This window comes from Ictalurus punctatus, chromosome 17, assembly GCF_001660625.3.
Source record: "Ictalurus punctatus breed USDA103 chromosome 17, Coco_2.0, whole genome shotgun sequence".
NCBI lineage: Eukaryota > Metazoa > Chordata > Actinopteri > Siluriformes > Ictaluridae > Ictalurus > Ictalurus punctatus.
In genome coordinates, this window is record NC_030432.2 from 21207674 (window position 1) to 21228394 (window position 20721).

Consider the following 20721-nt stretch of genomic DNA (forward strand, 5'->3'; position numbering starts at 1 on the left):
AAAAGCTGTTTACAAGTATGGAGGTGAACGAACGGAAACATGCCCCTGCATCTCTCTCTCTCTGTCTCTGTCTCGCTGCCTGACTCTCAGAAACGTTTCATTTGCGCATTGTTCCATCAGCACACCTTCATTTACTCCATTATGCACTTACCGACACTTGAAATGAGGAATTGGGAATCTGGAAGGACTGGCTAGCTCAGGGGCGTGGCGTTGTGCCGAGACGTCAGTCGCTTTGGGAGAGGAGAGAGGATGCTAAGTGTTTACTCAGAGGGCATCTGCAACTTTTTTGTTCGTTTCTTAAAGTAAAAAAAAAAAAGCATCAGAAAAAAAAAAACTAAGGAAAAAAAAAAACCAATAAACAAAGATAATTGAAGCGATTCGTGTTTTGTCGTTATTTACATATATGTTCTATACTTTCATGAAATCTGTATTCTAAATCATTTTCTATAACAGTAGCGCAGCTGCAAATCACAGGTTTATTTTAACGTGCTCGATAGCGTATTACGTCTTTAGTAATAAATGACACGGGTCTTGTACTGCGGACGCTCCGCAAACGTTTTCTGTAAGATGTTTGTTTAACAATTATGGAAGGAGTCTCCAGTGTCGGTACTTGTTAGGACAGAGGGATTTATGCTTTGTGGTAACATGAGAAGCTGTGTTTTTGTCTTAACTTCAAGGGAGAAAATAAAAAGAGGCTGCACAACTGCTTATAGCCGCTTTAACATAAGTGAGAATGGGAACTAACATGTTTCTGGACGTCCCACAACATTAAACGTAACTACAGGGTTGAAACTTTCAGTCAGTGGGAATCAGAAAATCTCATCTGACAAAACATTTTAAAAATATATATATAATACTTACCTGTCATAGAACTGGAGAAAGGGATTTGGGGGAGATGCGGGGGAAAACAGCAACTTGGAGGGAGGGAGGGGGGATAATTTAATAAATAAATTCGGCAAAAAACATCCAAAGCAAACATCAATTATTATTATTTTGACTGTTTCACTAATAATATTCATATAACATTGCTCTAATGAGGTACCTGCTATAAAGCTCATTTTGGCATCAACTTTAAGTAAGGAGGTAAAAAACGCTTGCACTCACCTATGCTTGATCACCACAAGAAATTATCGCATGAAACAAACCAAAACAGGAATCCTGACAATCACAGCACTGTCATCTTGATCCCTTTCAAGCAGCGGTTGCTTCCAGCAGATGAAGGACGTTCTACGGTTTAAAAATAAGAAGCGATCGACGGGGTGTTGATGGATGCGCGTTGTATTTCAGGACTGCTCGATGGGATCGGCGTTCACGAGTCAAGGTCAGGCAACATGATAAAGCTATTCATCACAGTAGCGGAGTGATCGCAGTCGGGCAGATTACATTAAACGTATTGACGTTTATATCACTCGTTTGAGGAAAAGCCATTACATCTATAAACAACGATATGGCCGTTGTCGTATGTTAATATGAAATCCATTTGAGCCTTGGTGAAATCACAAGCCTTAAAATAAAGGCTGCTGATGAGGTTAAAAAAAAAAAAATCGGCATCGGTAGTAATTAAATATGCGTAAATAACGGATTGTCTTAGCTGTTTTATGGAGCCGTTCGGATCTCAGCTGGCAGCGCGTATTTAAAATTAGGCTCATCGGACATGTTTTTAACTCTGTGTTCACCACTGGCGTGCGAAAAGTCTGTAGGCGTACATTTTATTTTTAGTATCGATGAGACAAGGTAGTAGCTTCTGTGTGACACCGACCAGCCATAACATTAAAACCACTGAGTGAGGTGAAGTGAATAACATTGAAAACTTTGGATGAAGCAATGGAAGAAGGTGGCATGGTCTGATGGATCAAGTTTTTTTTTTTTTTTTTTTTTTTTTAAAACATTATGTGGAGGCCGGGTGCGTGTGCGTCGCTTGATTGGGGAAGAGATGGCACCAGTATGCACTATGTGAAGAAGGCAAGTCAGCGAGGCAGTGTGATGCTCTGGGTAATGTTCTGCTGGGAAACTCTGGTTCCTGGCATTCATGCAGATGTTACTTTGACACGTACCTCCTACATAAACATTGTTGTAGAGCAAGTACACTTCTAATGGCAGTGGCCTCTTTCAGCAGGATAATGCACCTTGCCACACTGCAGAAATAGTTCAGGAATGATTTCAGGAACATAACAAAGGTGTTGACTCGGCCTTCAAATTCCCCAGATCTCAATCCGATCGAGCATCTGTGGGACGTCCTGGACAAACAAGTCCAATCCATGGAATCCGATCCAATCCGATCTGCAGCTAACATCTTGGTGCCGGATACGACAGCAGACCTTCAGAGGTCTTGTGGAGTCCATGTCTTCACGGCTCAGAGCTGTTTTGGCGGCACGAGGGCGACCTACGCAATATTAGGCAGGTGGTTTTAATGTTATGGCTGATCGGTGTATATAGCTTCTAAAGTTAACGGGTTAAAGTTTAACCGGGTTCTCTTTGTCTACTTTTAGGACTTCTGTGAACATCTGATGTTGTTTTAGGTTATTTATGCAGCTGTATAGAGAATTCTAAAAGGTTTCACAAACTTTCAAGCACCACTAACTAACTAAACAAAAACTAAAGGAGCATGTACGTTTGTTGCCAAAATTTGCCAAGATCAGGTCTCTAGTGGTTAAATAGGTGGAGTGATGAGATTTGAAAGATTTATTTTAGTCCTAACGGATCGTTGTCTTAAGAATCTAAATTTAGCGGTGTCGTCAAATATCCAATTGTTGCTTTTAGAATCAAACTCGTATAATACAGCCTACTGTAAGACTACACAATTCACTGAACCAGCACTGCTTTCACGGGTTAAATAAGGTCTAATATTTAAAAACTAATGACCCCCGAATTCCCACATTTCAGAAGTCAACACTTGTCAGAAGCACTGAAATGTCAGCTGGGCATCCTGGTTTCCTGCACGTCCCCCCAGGCGATGCCGCCATCTCGGTTTGGACTGAAACAAGACTGTTTTGCCCCAGGTGTTCTCCTAATAAGCACCCTTCTAAACGAGAACAAATTTGGAGCAGGAGCAAACCATCCCCCTCTGCCTCCATCCATCATTTTAATGAGCCGAGTTGTGCACGAGCTTCACTACGACTAGCAGGTGATTAAATCTCAGCAACACGCTCTCAGACCGTTCCTGTGATGTCTCGGTTATGGAAATCAGAAAGTGTTCATAATAATGTGTCTATTAGTACTTACCTGGCGCTACCTGCGGCAGCCGTAATGCACAGTTAGAGCACATGTCCTGAAATCAGGCCAAGTGATGGAAAAGTACTTTAATCCATCTGAAACACAGAGGGAGGCTGCATCAGAAATGAGTGCAGGGAAATAATGTGATTGAGTGTTAGAGAAAAATATTACTGATAGCACTTATCACACTGTTCGCATGATTACTTTCTCCTTAATGGACTTGGAACATGATGTGCAACACATGTATTACACTCTGAACCTTTGCGAATTCCTACAGATTTCATTTGCTCAACTCCACATACTGAATTAGTACTGCATACGGTGCTGCAACTTAAATAGTATTAGTAAGTAACGTGAATATGTATGTATACAAATTACTAGCGACGCACTCAAATGGAAAAATCCTGTCTGAAACTGAAACTCGGGACGCACTGGGCCGAAAACCGTTGGCTGCAATCTATCGGTCGCTACGTGCGCTTTGCGTTCATCGAAGCAGTTTGTGTTGTGAGATCTAGCTAGCTACACTTAGCTAGTTTTGTATCATCAGAATTACGAGCACGCTAGCTAAAAAAAAACGAGAGATTAGGAACGAAGCGCTTTACACTGTGTCTCATTCACCCACACACAAACGGTAACAGAGCTGCCATGCAAGGCGCTAACTTGCCATCGGGGGCAGCTTGGGGTTCAGTTTCTTGCCCAAGGACACTTCGGCATGTGGAGTCATGTGCGCTGGGAATCGAACCCCCAACCCTACGATTGGTAGACAACCTGCTCTACCACCTGAGCCACAGCCACCCCGGTTGTTATTTTCCCCCCAAAGTTCCTTGGTTGAGTAAGTTAAACCTGTATTTTTACCAGTGTATTTATTTAGATAAGTAATTTCACTTTAGTAAAGAGTTTAAGTACTTTTACCGAAACAAGTTTTATTTCAGTGAAAAAAAAAAAAAACCTGTCAGTCTTTTCAATAAGACAAATTATTTAACATAATTAAGCTTTTGAGATGTTCTACTAATTTACTAACGTGACTTACGGCAACAACACTTTATTTATGCAACAAAATTACACAAATAAATTCTTTACCTGGTCTTACAGTGCATCGAGGATCAATATGCTCAAGACCATATTGCACTACACTTAACAACTACGCAAGTATCAATCATTCCAGAATCGAGTGTCAACTGGCTAATCTGCTGTTCTCACTGGAGCGAAAAATATACCACTGGACTTTTGGTACATGTTTGAGTGATAACTCGTACCAGCGTACTCTTACGTTCAATTGCGGACCTCCTACGTAAAACGCATGACGGTTGGCAGGTATCTAAACCCAGTTCATTTCATCATTGCATGCGATTTACGATGATAGCTCCAGGAACAAGACGGAACGTTTTCAAGGCTTCAATGGGCTGCTCAGTCCCTGGATCCGGTGTCCTATCAAGCATGTTTGGGATGAGACGGAGAGCGTTGCTCACAGCTGGATAGTGTAACACAATCATTTACGAATCTTGTAGAATCCACACTTAGATGAAGTCAAGTGCTTCTGAAGACCAAGTAAGGGGCGACAAGCAACCAGATACGTCTCGCTCATATCCGGACCCGACAAGGTGAATAAGATAAGGACCGTAGGCTTCAGGAGGTCCACTTTATTCTTCGGATGGATTTACTGTAAATATGCATAGAAGATGCTGAAGAAAGATACATTTCATTTAAAAAAAATAAATAAACAATCGGTTCAAATGACTACATCCTAATCTCTTTAATTTATCAAACTGATCTTTGAGTACTTAGGACTTTTTAAAGATCTAGTCCACACTGCAATTATTTTAATAAATCTGAAGTCATTACTGCTATTACAGCAGACACTCTGTTCCGTCTTCCTTTAGTGCCGTCCGTGGCCTCATTAGCCGATGAGCACTGCCGCTGCCATCCCTGTTCACCGTCCCGGCTGACATAAGCCATCCTTGCTTTTGAGTTACAGACGATTTTTCATGTTTCTAATTATTTTTCATCAATTACGTCAGAAAGTCCCATCTCTCCACAAGTCCCCATCATCAGGGAGATGCTTAGTCAGATTTATGAAAGGAAACCTGTGCCAGAACTGGGGCACTGTAATGCGCCAAACCAGCACAGACTGACAGTAAGTTTATCATGTCTGGGCTTCTGCGCTAGGAATAAAAGGACTGAGTAGCTGTCAATAAATGCTGACGACGTAGTTCTGTTCTATCTTCAGGGAAATTAACACCTTACTAAGACGATTATCATTTCAGCTAGAAAGATTTTGAGAGTTGGCATTCCGTGTCGATGTACCATAACAGCTTTGCATAATACACTATATAGCTAAACCACACCCATACGTGCTTCTTCCCCAAACTGTTACCACAAACACTGGAAGCACAGATCTGTATAGAACGTCTTTGTATGCTGTAACATTACAACTTCTCTTCACTGGAACTACGAGGTGTAAACATGTTCCAGCATGACAGTGCACCTGTGCACAAAGCGAGCTCCATGAAGACATGGTGTGTTAAGGTTGGAATGGAAGAACTCGAGTGTCCTGCAAAGATCCCTGACCTCAACCTCACTGAACACCTTTGGGATGAACTGGAAGCCCAAGTGTCCTTGCATAATGTCAGTGCCTGACCTCACTAATGCACGTGTGGCTGAATGAACACAAATCCCCATAGCCATGCCCCAAAATCTAGTGGAAAGCCTTCCCAGAAGAGTGGAGGTCATTATCACAGCAAAGGGGGAATAAATCTGGAATGGGATCTTCAACAAGCACCCACAGGCGTGATGGTCAAGTGTAAGGGTGGGGGATTCTTAGGTGCATCGCAATGCGGACGTGGACGATTTTCCACTTTCTGAATGGTAATCGATAACGTAATGCTGACAGAACGCAAAAGGCGGAATGCGGAAGTGCATTAAAAGTTAGCGCATGGAAGTACTTTGGCTTCTATGAAGTTGAAGGGGTAAAAAGACCTGGACAAGAGCCACACTATATGCAAGTTGTGTCAAACTAAACATGAGAAACCATATTACACGTTTCCACCCAGAGGTGAAGGAAAAACACACGCTTGTAGTTGCTGCCAAGCAGAGGACCAAACGATGTCAAACGATGTCAAAGCTTCCACCCAACTCGGAAAGAGCGACGCGAATTACAAACTCTATCGCAACTTTTATTGCCAAGGATTTGCGTCCATATTCAGTAGTTGAGAACCAGGGCTTTCGCGCTATGTCACACGCTTTGGGGCTGAGATATAACGTCCCGTCTCAAAGATATCTGAACTGATGCAGCGATCCCCACGTTCTAAAAAGTCATGGAATCACTAAAGAAACCGCACGGCTAGGATAGCTGTAACATGATAATATAAATAATAATATTAATAAAAGATATCGTAAGTAAATTCATTATGGATCAATACAAATGATTTGCTTTAAACGTAGTCACACGGTGAGAAAAAAGAAACTCTGTTTAGACTAATCCGGTAGTGATTTGTGGACGCTGCCGTTACTGTGGTGATAAATCGTAGGGGAGAACCGTCACTGTTATAACACTTTTTTTGACAAGTCTCTGGTTCTAACTCTGTTTACACAAAAACGACAGACTTAAAAGCTGTGAACTTCGGTAACAAAGGAGTCATACAAAGCTATTTTCAGAGGATGGATCGCCACAGCAGTAATGGTGATTTGGCACACTTCCGGGTTTCGCCGAATTAGTCAACAGGAAACAAAATGCATCAGGATGCATCGATAATCGTTTCGTCATCGCATCGCGGCCCTCTGAATCGTCATCGAATCGAATCGTGAGGTGCCTAGAGATTCCCACTCCTAGTCAAGTGTCCGCAAACTTTTTCCTGTATAGTATAGCTTCATAGCGCTCACCATCTATAGAAAATATGGACCAGGTAGACCTTTACCTGATCCCACCTCTTTACTGAGTAGAGTAACTAGCAAAGTGCAACAGGATAGTTTCCTTGCAGAACAGTAAATTCTGCCATGTTTATTAGCTCCTTCCCCCATCTCCCCACCACCACCGGTGAATTTCTGACATAGGATTCATTGCAAAAATGAGGAACCCACACTGGAAATCACTAGTCTTAGAAATTTCTAGTGTTTCTAACCTACCTATTTTGAAATAGAGCTTCCTTAGAGGCATAAAGCAAAGAGCTCCTTAGGGTGCAAGACGCAACACGGTTGAAGCATGAGTGGATGGTCGTATGGTTCGAGTCCCAAAACAGAATTTGGGAACCGGCTTCATGAAACTATGTATATTCAACACCAATGAAAGTTTGGAAGTTATACAAAAGAGCATTCTCTGGGTACGTTATGTAATTTAGCAGTTTGGGTGAGTGATGCTTGTGAAATTTGGATGCTGGCTGATTGTTAGATACACACCGGAGCGACTTATTGGCACTAAACCTCATTCAAAGAGAAATATTTGTATTTATTTTGCTCATGCATACATTATTTTCAGGAAATAATTCTTCCTTGGTGTAAATCACATTAAAGAAGCATTAACTGAATATGTAGGAGGAACTACAGCATGGACGCCACCGAGAGGGTTCACGGCTGTCTTTTCGACCTCGTCAGATTCGCCGTACTGCGTAGCGCTAAAAGAGTACTCGCAGGGTAAACACACCATCGAGACTTTAGCAGCACCGTTTTTGTTACGACCCCGCTCTGAAAGACCTCAACACCAGCAATTATTGAGCTAAAGCACAGCGATGATGGACCATGTCTAAATATTTTGAAGCTGACTGTGAGCACATAATAGGGCTAAATTGGCATGTTTTCACAGTCAAATGACCTGCTGAACGGAGCTGCTCGGAAATGAATTGCGATGATAGATGAGAGGTTAGGATATGGGTGAGCGAATGGCCAAGCCTTTGACAGGCCAGGAGATCTCTTTCCTTCTGTCTACACATTCACCATTTCGCTTTACTCATTTTGTCTCTCTGAGGTATGTGCATGAACAAGCATGAACTGTGAAGCTTTCGTTTACTGAATGTAGCATTGTCAACAGGCATGATGTGTTTCCTTAAAGCCGTAATCAAAGGGGTGCCAAAGAAAAACACACAATACAACGCTTGCTAAGAAGAATGCAGAGCAAACATCCAATTTGGACATTTTTGCTTTGGTAAAGCCTCAGTCATTGCATACTATTGTTGCTTGTAAGGAATTATAGTCTAGCTACAGGCACATTGGTGGTAGGGGTGTAACAGTGTGGTGGATTGTAGCGTTAAACATGAGGCTCTTGATTCGATGTCTCTGTATCGATGTGGGAGTTATGACTCAAAGTTGTGACCTCATCGGTATGTGATGCAACAAAATCCATTGCTTAAATTCGTACAGCTCGGGTCTCCCGATCTCTAGCCGCTGTTCGGCTCAGCTCTCGTCACCCGTGATGAAGCGTCGGACGCGGCATCGAATCGAACAGCTCTCCGTCCTCGTCCCGCGGCGGTAATTAGTTAAGGCGCTCTCTTATCATATCAGCTGCAGGGCGAGCACACGTGACCGCTGCGAAATAACTCACGGTCCTGTTGAAAGCTTGTTCTATTGATTACTACGCTCCCATGTCCCTTTACCAGACTAATGAGCCACCAGGATTTCCACTAGAAAGGTTAATACAATATCGAAACGTCAGGAGATTAATGATCGCGTTTTCTCTGCCGGGGCCCCTAGTTGACGGAGGTGACAAATTCCTTGCCCTTTTCACTCTGGCTCGAGCCGTGTGCGCGGCCATGGCCCGGCCCTCTCCGGACCCCAAGAGCGAGAGAGATCTGGGAAAGCGCACAGGACGGAAAAAGCACTAGAGGAAGAGAGGATGACACAACTAAAGGGATGGCTAGGCCTCTGTCAGGAAACAGATTAAATGAATCCATCTTCATTAGGATGATACAGAGAGTGAGTCAACCAAGCAAAGGAGGAGCCTGTGTGTGTGTGTGTCTTTTGTTTTGCCCTGTCCACTGGTTTTGGATTACTATTTAGCATGAACTGTGCATTTGTGGCATTATCAAGTGTTTAAATACAGCATGATGTCTTTTGGAGCACGGACAGACAAATAATAAATGCATGACCTACACGGCAAGTCAAACCTCCAATGTACTGTTATTTATCTAGATGCATTTATACAGACAGGAAAATGAACACGTACAAGATTATTATCCTCTTCTAACAAAGTTTCTAATATAGCACCGGTGGATGACAAAAGCACGAAAATCCTGTACTTGAATGAAAGTAGAGATACCTTTATGACTCGAGTCTTCTATTTACATCTCTACTCGTGTCAAGTGTCAAAAGTAATTAAAGTTACATGTCCACTGCATAAATCGCAAATACATCTGCCACCGCTCTCTTCGCCAGCACCTCGCCACTCCCCGGGCGTGTCTAAGCGCAATGCAGGATGCAGTGGAGGAACCTGTCGATCGTGAAATCGTAGATTTTGAATAAAACCTGGCTGGTCTCCTAAACATAGTTCTAAAAACTTTTGTGAAATATGAGACACTTGTGAAGGTGAGTGGCAGCCATTGTACAATTCGGTCCAGACACACTTTGCGATGTGCCACTCCTATTTTCCCCCCAACACTTTTCCCTTAATAACTCAAAGTATACATGCTATGAAGAGGAAACTTGGTATAACGGCACGGTCTGTCATGTGTTATTCCGCTTATACCACAGCGATTTGCCAACAATTACAGTGCTTCATGTATTAATGAATGGCACCTTGTGGATTTTAATGGTTTACAGTTAGATTTAATGTTGTGGAACTTTCGAGAGACAAGCTAGTTAACTCAACAATGTCCCCACCCCTTTCTTTCTCTCTCGCTCTCTCTCAGATTACAGACACGCTAGAAAGCATAAACTCACACACACCGACCCACGCAACAATCAGCCAGTAAGGCTGATGGTGAAGTGAATAACATTGATTATCTCGTTATAATGGCACCTGTCAAAGGGTGGGATATACAGTATTAGGCAGCAAGTGAACAGTCAGTTCTCGAAGTTGACATGTTGGAAGCAGGAAAAATGGGCAAGTATAACGAGCTGAGCGACATCGACAAGGAATTGTGATGGCTGCATGACTGGGTCAGAGCATCTCCAAAACGCCAGGTCTTGTGGGGTGTTCCCGGTATGCAGTGGTTATTACCTACTAAAAGTGGTCCAAGAAAGGACAACCGGTGAACCGGCGACAGGGTCATGGACGCCCAAGGATCATTTATGCACGTGGGGAGCGAAGTCTAGTCCGTCTGGTCCGAACCCACAGAAGAGCTACTGTAGCACAAATTGCTAAAAAAGTGAATTCTGGCTATGATAGAAAGGTGTCGGAACACACAGTGCATCACAGCTTGCTGCGTATGGAGCTGCGTCACCACGGACGGCCCGGTCAGAGCGCCCATGCTGACTCCTGTCCACCTCCAAAAGCGCCTATAACGGCCACATGTGCTTCAGAACTGGACCATGGGGCAATGGAAGAAGGTGACCTGGTCTGATGAATCGCGTTTTCTTTTACATCATGTGGAGGCCGGGTGCATGCGCGTCGCTTACCTGGGGAAGAGATGGCACCAGGATGCACTATGGGAAGAACGTGAGTCGGTGGAGGGAGTGTGATGCTCTGGGCAATGTTCTGCTGTGAAACCTTGGGTCCTGGTATTCATGTTGATGTTACTTTGACATGTACCTCCTACCTAAACATTGTTGCAGACCCCTTCATGGCAATGGTATTCCCTAACCACAGTGGCTTCTTTCAACAGGATAATGCACCGTGACACACAGTGCAAAAATTGTTCAGGAACGGTGTGAGGAACACGACAAAGAGCTGAAGATGTTGACTTGGCCTCCAGATTCCCCAAATCTCAATCGGGCATCTGTTTGAAGTGCTGACAAGTCCAAAGCACCACCTCACAACGTACAGGACTTAAAGTATCTATTGCTAACTTCTTGGCGCCAGATACCACGGCACACCTTCAGAGGTCTTGTGGAGTCCATGCCCTCAACGGATCAGCGCTGAGCTGAGCAGGTCCCAAGGGGCACCTACACAATATTAGGCAGCTGGTTTCAATGTTATGGCTGATCGGTGTAAGTTTTTAGCCATGTCTTTTTTTCCTGTATAGCACCAGTTAAAAGATCATTTCAAATCTTAGTACTTTCACTAAGTAACAGAAGGTTTCAGTATCGGTATTGGTATCGGAAAAAAGATACGCCAGTGTCGTGCCGTCTCTAGCAAGCTTCTACGCAAATAACCGACACATACATCTAGTGAGTCATCTCAGGTCAGTTGCTGTAATTACATAACTTTAGAAAAGCGTTGGATCAGCGTGCTCGAACGATTTAAAAGATAATGTCGAATATTATTCCAGTTTTTGGTTTGAACCTCATGTGCCGTGTCACCAGATGTTCATTTTTCCCCAGTTTGTGTTTTTAATTAGAGGCTCCGGCATGCAGACATGTAGCTGCTAATCTGTTCTTTCAGCTCGCGACGGGAGCGAGCCGAGCGTGAAAGTAATTGACGAGTGTAACACAAATTGGATCTTAGCGAGATGTGACTCGCGGTCCCTCCGAGGCGGCGTTCACGCATGTTTCTAAACTATTTTATTACGCACACTTATAGACGTTTACAGTCAAAGGCTTAAGCGAGAAGATCTCAAGCGCTATAAACGTGTTATTTTATTAAACAAAGAGGAGACATACAGCAGTGATTTAAATTGAGAGTAATTACATCTGGTAGATGTACAGTCAGGTGCAGAATTACGAAACATTTATACGGGAAATACTATTGGCACCCCTACAGAATACTTTTAAATACTAATAGTCATCCTTTATTGGTTTGTCATCTTAGCCATCATCACAGAAGCTGTAAACAAAAAAACCTAAATGGGAATTAGTCTGTAACTTTTTTTTTTTTTTTATCAGTTCATGTTAGTGTTTTAAATTAACTCATCTGACAGACTGAAGCTGTATCGTGAATTTTACACCAGTCGGCTTCTTTACAACTGGAATTTACCAGCTAGTAATTAAACATGGGTTAATTAACATCAACTCTCTCTCTCTCTGTCTCACTCTCTGTAGCACTCTCTTTCTGTCTCTGTCTATCTAGGGATCACTCGATCTTTCTTTTTTGTGGTTTGTGTGTGCGCACGTCTCTCTCTGTGTGTCTGTCTGTTTCTCTACGTATCTCTCCATCTTTTTCTGTCTGTCTCTGCAAGTCTATCATTTTCTCTCCTTCCACCAACATATTTCTTGCTGCATTTATATCTCTCTCTCTCTCTTTCAGGCTCTCCATCTTTTTCTGTCCCTGTATCGGTCTCTCTCTGCATCGGTCTTTTTCTGTCTGTGTGCGCCCCTCTCTTTCTCTCGCACACTCTGCCTCTCTTTTTCTGTCTCCGTATCTCTCTCAATCAATCTCCATATCATTGTCTCTCTCCCTCTCCCTTTGTGTGCGCGTGTCTCTTTCTCTCGCTCTTCCCCTGACCTCCATGTCATAACCAAATTGGAAACAATGTTCATGTTAATTACTCAGAGCAGATAAATAAATAAAATTACTTCGTATGATAATGAGGTGAAATATACTTGAACGTTTGTCAAGCGGGCGCAGTGCCAAAATATTACCTCAGTGATGAAAAGACTGCATTAATAATATAATCTGGGTCAATAAGGTTATTTCTCTACTGTAAATGCTTTGCAATGGTCATCTCAGTGTCCACGTGCACAAACCTAACATCGTGCGAAAGGTGTATGAAACGTTGTGTACGGAGTAACGTCCAAGATTTCAACCACAGCGACCCTGACCAGGATAAAGACTTTAATATGAATAAATGTACAAGCTCCATCCAGCAGGCTTCCATGTCAGTCAACACGTCCTTTCTCCCAGCTCCATATCTCATCGCACATATGAAAGTAAAATCTGCCCGCTCTTATGACTTTAAAAACTTGCGTATTTATGAAACAAGTCGACCTCAATGCCAACGCTTCTGACTGAGAAGCTAACTGTCTGCCTGAACTTCCCTTTGAAGTTTCAGCTCAAAATACCCCATGGATCATTTATTACACCATGCTGTAAAGGCCCCTTTTTAGGTGAAAGCAAAAACACACTGTTACCGTGTATGTCTCTTTAAATGCAAATAAGATGCTGCGCCCCGCCCCCTTTCTGGAAGAGGGCTCTGCCTTTACGGCTCGTGCTTCGGACACTAAAATGATTCGCACAAAACATACACAGATTTCAAAAAGACAATTATTGCGCATAATAAAGGTGCGGTTATGAATTATACAGACATGAAGCGTTTTCAGGTTAAAAATAAAAAAACGACGACATAGCTCTGGTCTCCGTGAATACAATCAGAGCCGATGGTCACCTTAGCCGCGTTAGCTGTGGAATCTGACGATCTAAGGACATTCGGAAAGGCGATTTGCAAACGTCCACAAAATATAAAGCGCGACACTTACGTCTTCTGGATATGAAGCTGGATCACGAACAGTTGGTACCGATCTGATCCATGCTTGAGAATCGAATTTTCAGCAAATTTTCTGCTTGTTGTCGATCCTCATTCACAAAGCAGTCTGGTATAAAATGATTCACACAAACATACAATTTTTTGGGCCATATTTCCTTCAAAAATAAAACATCTCCACTGTGCCTCCAGTGGCTCTGATGCCAGGAGTACATGAAGAATCACTGTAGCTGCTCCAGTGCAGAAAACATGGCAGAATGTGTGCAGCTCACTCAGGGGAGGAGCTATGCTAATAGGGCAGAGTCCATCACCAGCCGTGGACGGGGCCTGTTCCAACCTGATGTCACGTTGGAGAGAAAACGAAAAAGACTCATTTTGAGACACTGACTACGTCTACATGGACAGCAGTAATCTAATTATTGACCTTATTCTGAATAAGACAATAATTACATGCGTTGCTTTTAGAATATTCCTTTCATGTTCAGGTTTTATATATATTACTATATAGTAGCGGAGATACATGTAACTCGCCTACTATATAGTAGGTAAGTATGCGGTTTGGGACGCAGCCGTGCTCTCTTGTTTGCCGTCAAACGGTTGAGCACTGCCGTGTCCTGTCGCACAATGCGGGGAAAACTCCCACACGACGTTAACAGTGTGATTAAGGTGTGTACATGTCTGTAATACACGTCGATAATGCGACTAAAACCGGAATACTCCACATGTCTTGATTCCATTTGTGTTTACTTCAAGGATGACTTTAGTCAGATTAAGGTCGTCAATAATCGCTGTTTACATGCTAGTTACTTAATCAGAGTATCGTCTTAATCCGGTTAATATTGGATTATTTTTGTCCATGTAAACGTACTGACTGTATGATTTATGGGGAATATAAAAAAATGGATTTCGATTATAGGGTGGTTGTGTACACACACTGCAGACATATTTATGTCCAAACATCATGTAAACGTGACTTTTGTATAATAGCTCCTCTTTAAAATGTACTTCAAACATGAAAGAAGCTTATTTGTTTCATTAGACTCAGATCTTCCCATGCTAGGTAGCATATCAAGCAGAAAGTTCTCACCAACGTTTCCAGTCTCCGGCCAGGATCTCAGCGTCGCCCCACTTGATATTCAATGTCCATAGGTCTTGGAGAAACGTATTCATGCTGATTCTCCATTCTGACGACGTGGCCAGCCAGTCGGAGTCTCCTGTGGGCGATAATGACACGGCGTTGGTACGTGCCACTCTTCGGAGCACCTCTTCGTTGGTGATTTGAACGTAATATCAGATCTTAAGGATACAGTGTAGACACCTCTGCTGGAAGATGTCGAGCTATTTCTTGATGCTTGTTGATGCTTTCCAGGTTGCTGTCGGTACCACAATGGAAGTAAACAGAGGGAGCTTTATCTTCAGGGAGACGGATGGCGAGATCACACTACCCAAGTACAGTTGCAATCAAAAATTATTCAACCCCCATTGCAAATCAGGTTTATTGTCCAAATTGACAGACTTTCAGCTGTTTGCAATGAACAAAGCAAACAAAAGCAACTGAAATAGTTCAACGCAACACGATTCCTCAGGAAGCTGATGGCTAGCTAGACAGCTCATTTGCAGCAGGTCACAACAACAAAAAGAGGACGGTTCAAGAGGTCATTAAAAAGGAGCGGCTGTGACTCAGGTGGTAGAGCGGGTTGTCCACTAATAGTAGGGTTGGCGGTTCGATTCCCGGCCCATGTGACTCCACATACCGAAGTGTCCTTGGGCAAGAAACTGAACCCCAAGTTGCTCCCGATGGTAAGTTAGCTCCTTGCATGGCAGCTCTGCTACCGTTGGTGTGTGAGTGAATGAGAACCAGTGTAAAGCACTTTGGATAAAAGTGCTATACAAGTGCGCCTATAACCATTTTAAAAAATATGAAAATATCTCTGTTGTAGCAAAAAAAGAATTAAACCTTTATAAGAGAGAGTCCAACAAAACTGGTAAGATAATACCAGTTTACATAAGATAAACCTTACCATACTGGTAAGATAATACCAGTTTAACAGTTTATTATGGTAAGATAATACCATAATACAAAATACTTTAAGTTTGTATTATCGGCACTGCAGTGGTGAGTGCGTTCTGTTGCCGTATACCGCCACAGAGAGCTAACGACAACAAAATTCATCAACAGGTGGAGGGCCAAGCCCGGCTGAACTGTCAAACGCTACCAAAATGGGTCAAGACATCCTTGGGGCGGACTCACCTGTCCTGACTAGTGGTTTAGAGAGTGAAGCTGAGCCAGTGGAACAGCGTGAGACAACATTACTACCTCGTACGTATCAGCATAGCATAAAATGTCACTTTTAGAGGAAAGAGGCTTAGATCATGAGAGACACATATGACAACATAATGATATGATAACTGATATTCCTTTCACACGCAGACCTTTTCAGTACTGTGGGGAAAAACAGCTTCAACACCACCAGTGTGCCAGAGCTCCAATCCAGGCAACAGCTAGGTGAGGATTTGTTGCTAGGCTATTGTTAACTTGACTTGTTTATTTGTGTATAATTACAAGTATAATATACTAACAAAATACCAACAATAATATATAATCAATTGATTAATACTAATAACACTAGGATACTACTGATATTATTATTATTAATAATAACAAATAAATAAATAATTGTATTATAAATATTACTACTTCTACAACTACTACTGCTATACTACTAATTAAATAATTAATTTACGACGGCATCTCTGACAGTATATCCGGCCTGCAGTAAATCTTGTTGAAGAATCGGATATACTTCTGCTTCGTGACCCTCTTCTTCCTCATGCTCATCCTCCTCTTCGAAAGGTTGAAGAGTACAACACAGGCAACAGTAATTTTGCAAGGTTAGTTAGTTAATTACAGTTACATTTATATAGAGCTTTTCTGGACACTCAAAGTGCTTCACATAGTATAGGGGGGTCTCCTCAACAACACTAGTGTGTAGAATCCACCTGGATGATGCCACAGCGGCCATAGTGCTCTAAAATTCCCACCACACACCAGATATTAGTGGAGAGGAGAGAGTGATGTAGCCAGTTCAGAGATGGGGATTATTAGAGGGCCATGATAGAGAAGGGGGGGCAATGGGGGAATTTGAACAGGACACCGGGGTTATACCCCTACTCTTTTACGATAAGTGGGATTTTTATTGACCACAGAGAGTCAGGACCTCGGTTTAACGTCTCATCTGAAAGACAGTGCTGTTCTTACAGTGTTATTATGCTAGGGTATTAGGCCCAACACAGACCACAGGGTGAGCGCCCCCTGCTGGCATGACTAATACCACTTCCAGCAGCAACCTTAGCTTTCCCCAGGAGGTCTCCCATCCAGGTACTGGCCAGGCTCAACCCTGCTTTGCATCAGTGGGACACCAGGCAGTTCGCTGTGACCATGAAACCTGTGCTTTAGTTGTCCAATAGTTCTCTCAATTATACATACCTCATTTGCATCAACGCATTGTCATACCTTTCCTACACAGGTAAATTAATGACCAACATCAACAGTGTTCTGGTATGAAGATATGAAGGATTTGCATGGGTGAAGTAAGATTTGTAAGCATTTAAATCAAGCATAAAAGAAAGATTTGCAGTATTTTAATGGTTTACATAAGTATGTGTTGTGAATCTGCATATTTTCATGAGAGAAATGAAATTTCAAATTGTATGCTTCCAGCGTTTATTTTTGCGTGCTTACACTTTTGGCACAATTTTTTCATCTAGTATAGACAAACCAAAAAGATCTGATTTGATAACGAAATAAAATTAGGGAGGCATGTACCACAGTGTCACTTGTGCGACTAAAAATGATCGCCACAATCATCCGTTTCTGAAGTCTGGCATTTACAAGAGACCACATCTGAAGAAAGGCCAAAAATTGTTCAACAAGTTAAACTACACCGTCCTGGATCATTCGCTCTACACACTGCAAATTAGACCACCGATTCATTATTCATATCACACAGAGAATGTAGCACCATCCTGTCCGTCAATTACGGCGCACGCTTGCACGAAGGCGTCCATTTCCAGAAGAGAAAATTGGTATTCTTCGGGCCTTTTGTCACAGAGAAGCGGCGAGTGCTGAGGAAGCAAGACCATCATTTACACAGCGGATGGACAGACGGGGAGAAATGGAAAGGGTGATGTTTTTCAAGCTGAGATCTGCTGTTTGCCAAAGCTACTGAAACACACACCTGCTGGGTCACCATCAAAGTAGCAGAAATAAGAATTTATCCACCGTCACAGTGCGCCAAGGATGAAGCGAGACTCACTTTTGGATATGGCAATGTCAACAAAATGCAGTACCATGAGTTACACACATGGACCTTCTACACAGAGCTAAACATGCAAAGATAGACAACAGATAGATTTATTCTCCAACCCACAGTGTAAGTAAAAGCTCCAAAGTTTTGGCCCAGTCACATATTTTTTCTGACTTCTGAGCGTTTACCAAGAGAAAATCCTTCTGGTAAATGCTCAGAAGTCGACGAAGGTTTTAGCGATCACTTCTGGTGTAGGTTTAACCTTTTCTCCACCACTTACCACAGTAATATGCTGCATTTCTATATTGTTTTACATGTTTATATCAAAAACCCTGCTTTAAAATGAATAAATTATTTTGATGCTGTTATGGTAACAAGATTATGAAATAAAGACAAATATGACTTTCTAAACGCAAGTGAAATGACAAGGCTTTAAATGTTTGTGTATTTTTTTTAATGTTAATATATTTTATACAAACGCAGTCGTTAAAAGTCGTTTAAATTTAAGACTTCCTGACGCTCGTGCACACCGTTCACACACAGCGCGTGCTATTCACAATACTAGCTAACGCTAGCTGATTCAGTATGAAGCACGCGGATTCAATTAGCTAATACAATTAATACAAACGTTTGTTTTTTAATACTTAAAAGTTAAATATCTGACTGTTATTTGCTCCACAGCGCATTTTTATCGCTAATACGGGTCAACTCGTTGGAAAAGTAGCAATTAAAAAAAAATTGTTAATATGGCGCAATATTTTGCTCGTCGGAATATAAATAATTAACGCGGCAATTTTTGAAGAAACGGAAAAAAACTATGAAATACAGTAATAAACATTTTTAACGACTTCCTTACCGCAGACATCCGCTTGGCGTTTTCTCTGTGCTGTGATACTTCCAACGTCATGTGATGTTTCACAAATGGGTCGGAGATTAGAATCGAATCTTTAAATAGATTCTTTGAGGTGACCATTGGGAGTCGATTCACTAGATTCGAATCGCGGATCTGAAACGTTGACTAGACAGTAGAGAGAGATAACGACACAATAACAAAAACAAAAACAACAACAACAACAACACTGAGGGACTTACTGAAGTGAATAAATAGTATTAATACTTTTACAACACCACTTTTACACAAAAATGTACTAAACTGTTCATTTCAATGGGGGGGGGGGGTACCTTTAAGCATGCACATTGTGTTCCTTGTCTGTATCTTTTACCTATAACGGTGCATGTAATAAACCTTTAATACTTTACTTGTAAAAGTTTTACTCTTTACGCTAATTATGGAACAATCGTTGCTCGTTTTAAGGCACTCTATATCAACACCTCAAGGCGAAAGAAACATATTAAACATACAAATACACCAGTCAGCAATAACATTAAAACTACTGAAAGGTGAAGTGAAGAACATTGATTATCTCATTGCAATGGCACCTATCAGGGCGTGGGATATACAGTATTAGGCAGCAAGTGAACAGTTAGTTCTCGAAGTTGACGTGTTTGAAGCAGAAAAAATGGGCTAGTACAAGGATCTGAGCAACTATGACAAGGGCCAAATTGCGATGGCTGGATGACTGGGTCAGAGCATTACCAAAACGCCAGGTCTTGTGGGGTGTTCCCGGTATGCCGTGGTTAGTACCTACCAAAAGTGGTCCAAGGAAGGACAACCGTTAAAACCGGTGGCAGGGTCATGGACGCCCAAGAATCACTGATTCCTGCCATTAGTCCAATCCATATGGAGGCCAAACCATCGAGGCCCCAGCACGTTGCAACTTACAGGATCTGCTGCTAACGTCTTGGTGCCAGATACCACAGCAGACCTTCAGAGGTCTTGTGGAGTCCATGCCTTGACGGATCAGAGCTGTTTTGGTGGCACAAGTGGAAGGGGACTTACATAATATTAGGAAGGTGGTTTTAATGTTATGGCTGATCGGTGTATACAATAAACAAGATAAGGTTACCAGCAACAACAAGAAATGGTACAGTTTAGTACCTATATAATAACAACAACAACAACAATAATAATAATAATAATAATAATAATAATAATAATAATAATAATAATAATAATAATAATAATAATAAATTATCAAGATGGCAAGACACTTGTTTGACATGTTCACATCTCTTCATTTAAAAACATCTCTTTTGACAAAGCCATACACTCATGCAGCGCCACCTGTCATGTGTGTTCTCTCGTTTTCACCTCATCGCTATGTTTTAATTAATAAATGATTTAATGACTGGATGAGTCGAGGGTATGGGGCGGCATCTCCTACTGTGTGTGAGCACACATCGTTAATCAGGGCCATTCCCATTAGCCAGGTCACTAACCATCACGCTCAAACAATTAGAGCTTGATTAAGAGATGCTCATTAGCCAAACTGGCTGCTGAAGCCTGCAGGGTGCAGTACTGGTACTGTATATCTGTGGGTCCAGTACCAAGAGCTCTGTCAAGGGTTCTCAAGGTCATCTACTATTCCTGATAGAAGCTTTGTTTCCAAAGATTGACATTCTCTCCTCGACAGGAGAGAAAAAGCAGACCAACACGGCTCAAAGGAGCTGCTTAATCGAACAGGACTCTAACAAAAGGAAAGTCAGAATGAGACTGAAATTAAAATTCACCGAAAGATGTGAGGCAGAATGGTTTTATTCGAATGACCTTCTGTCATCCTTGAAAAAGTGAAAGAACATGAATGAAATACCTTGTTTTTATTTGTGTTGTCTTAATCGCGAATCAGCCTGAAATACTT

The 20721-nt window shown here is 42.1% G+C and overlaps 1 long non-coding RNA gene across 1 annotated transcript; it reads right to left on the reverse strand.

Annotated features, from left to right (window-relative positions):
• Window positions 1-903: 903 nt before the first annotated feature.
• LOC108277725 (uncharacterized) lies at window positions 904-18865 on the reverse strand. Its single transcript, XR_006983986.1, has 3 exons — window positions 18819-18865; window positions 3223-3308; window positions 904-1227 (listed from the first exon to the last, which is right to left on the reverse strand). It is a non-coding gene; the product is annotated as an uncharacterized LOC108277725 (long non-coding RNA).
• Between the last annotated feature and the right edge of the window lie 1856 nt (window positions 18866-20721).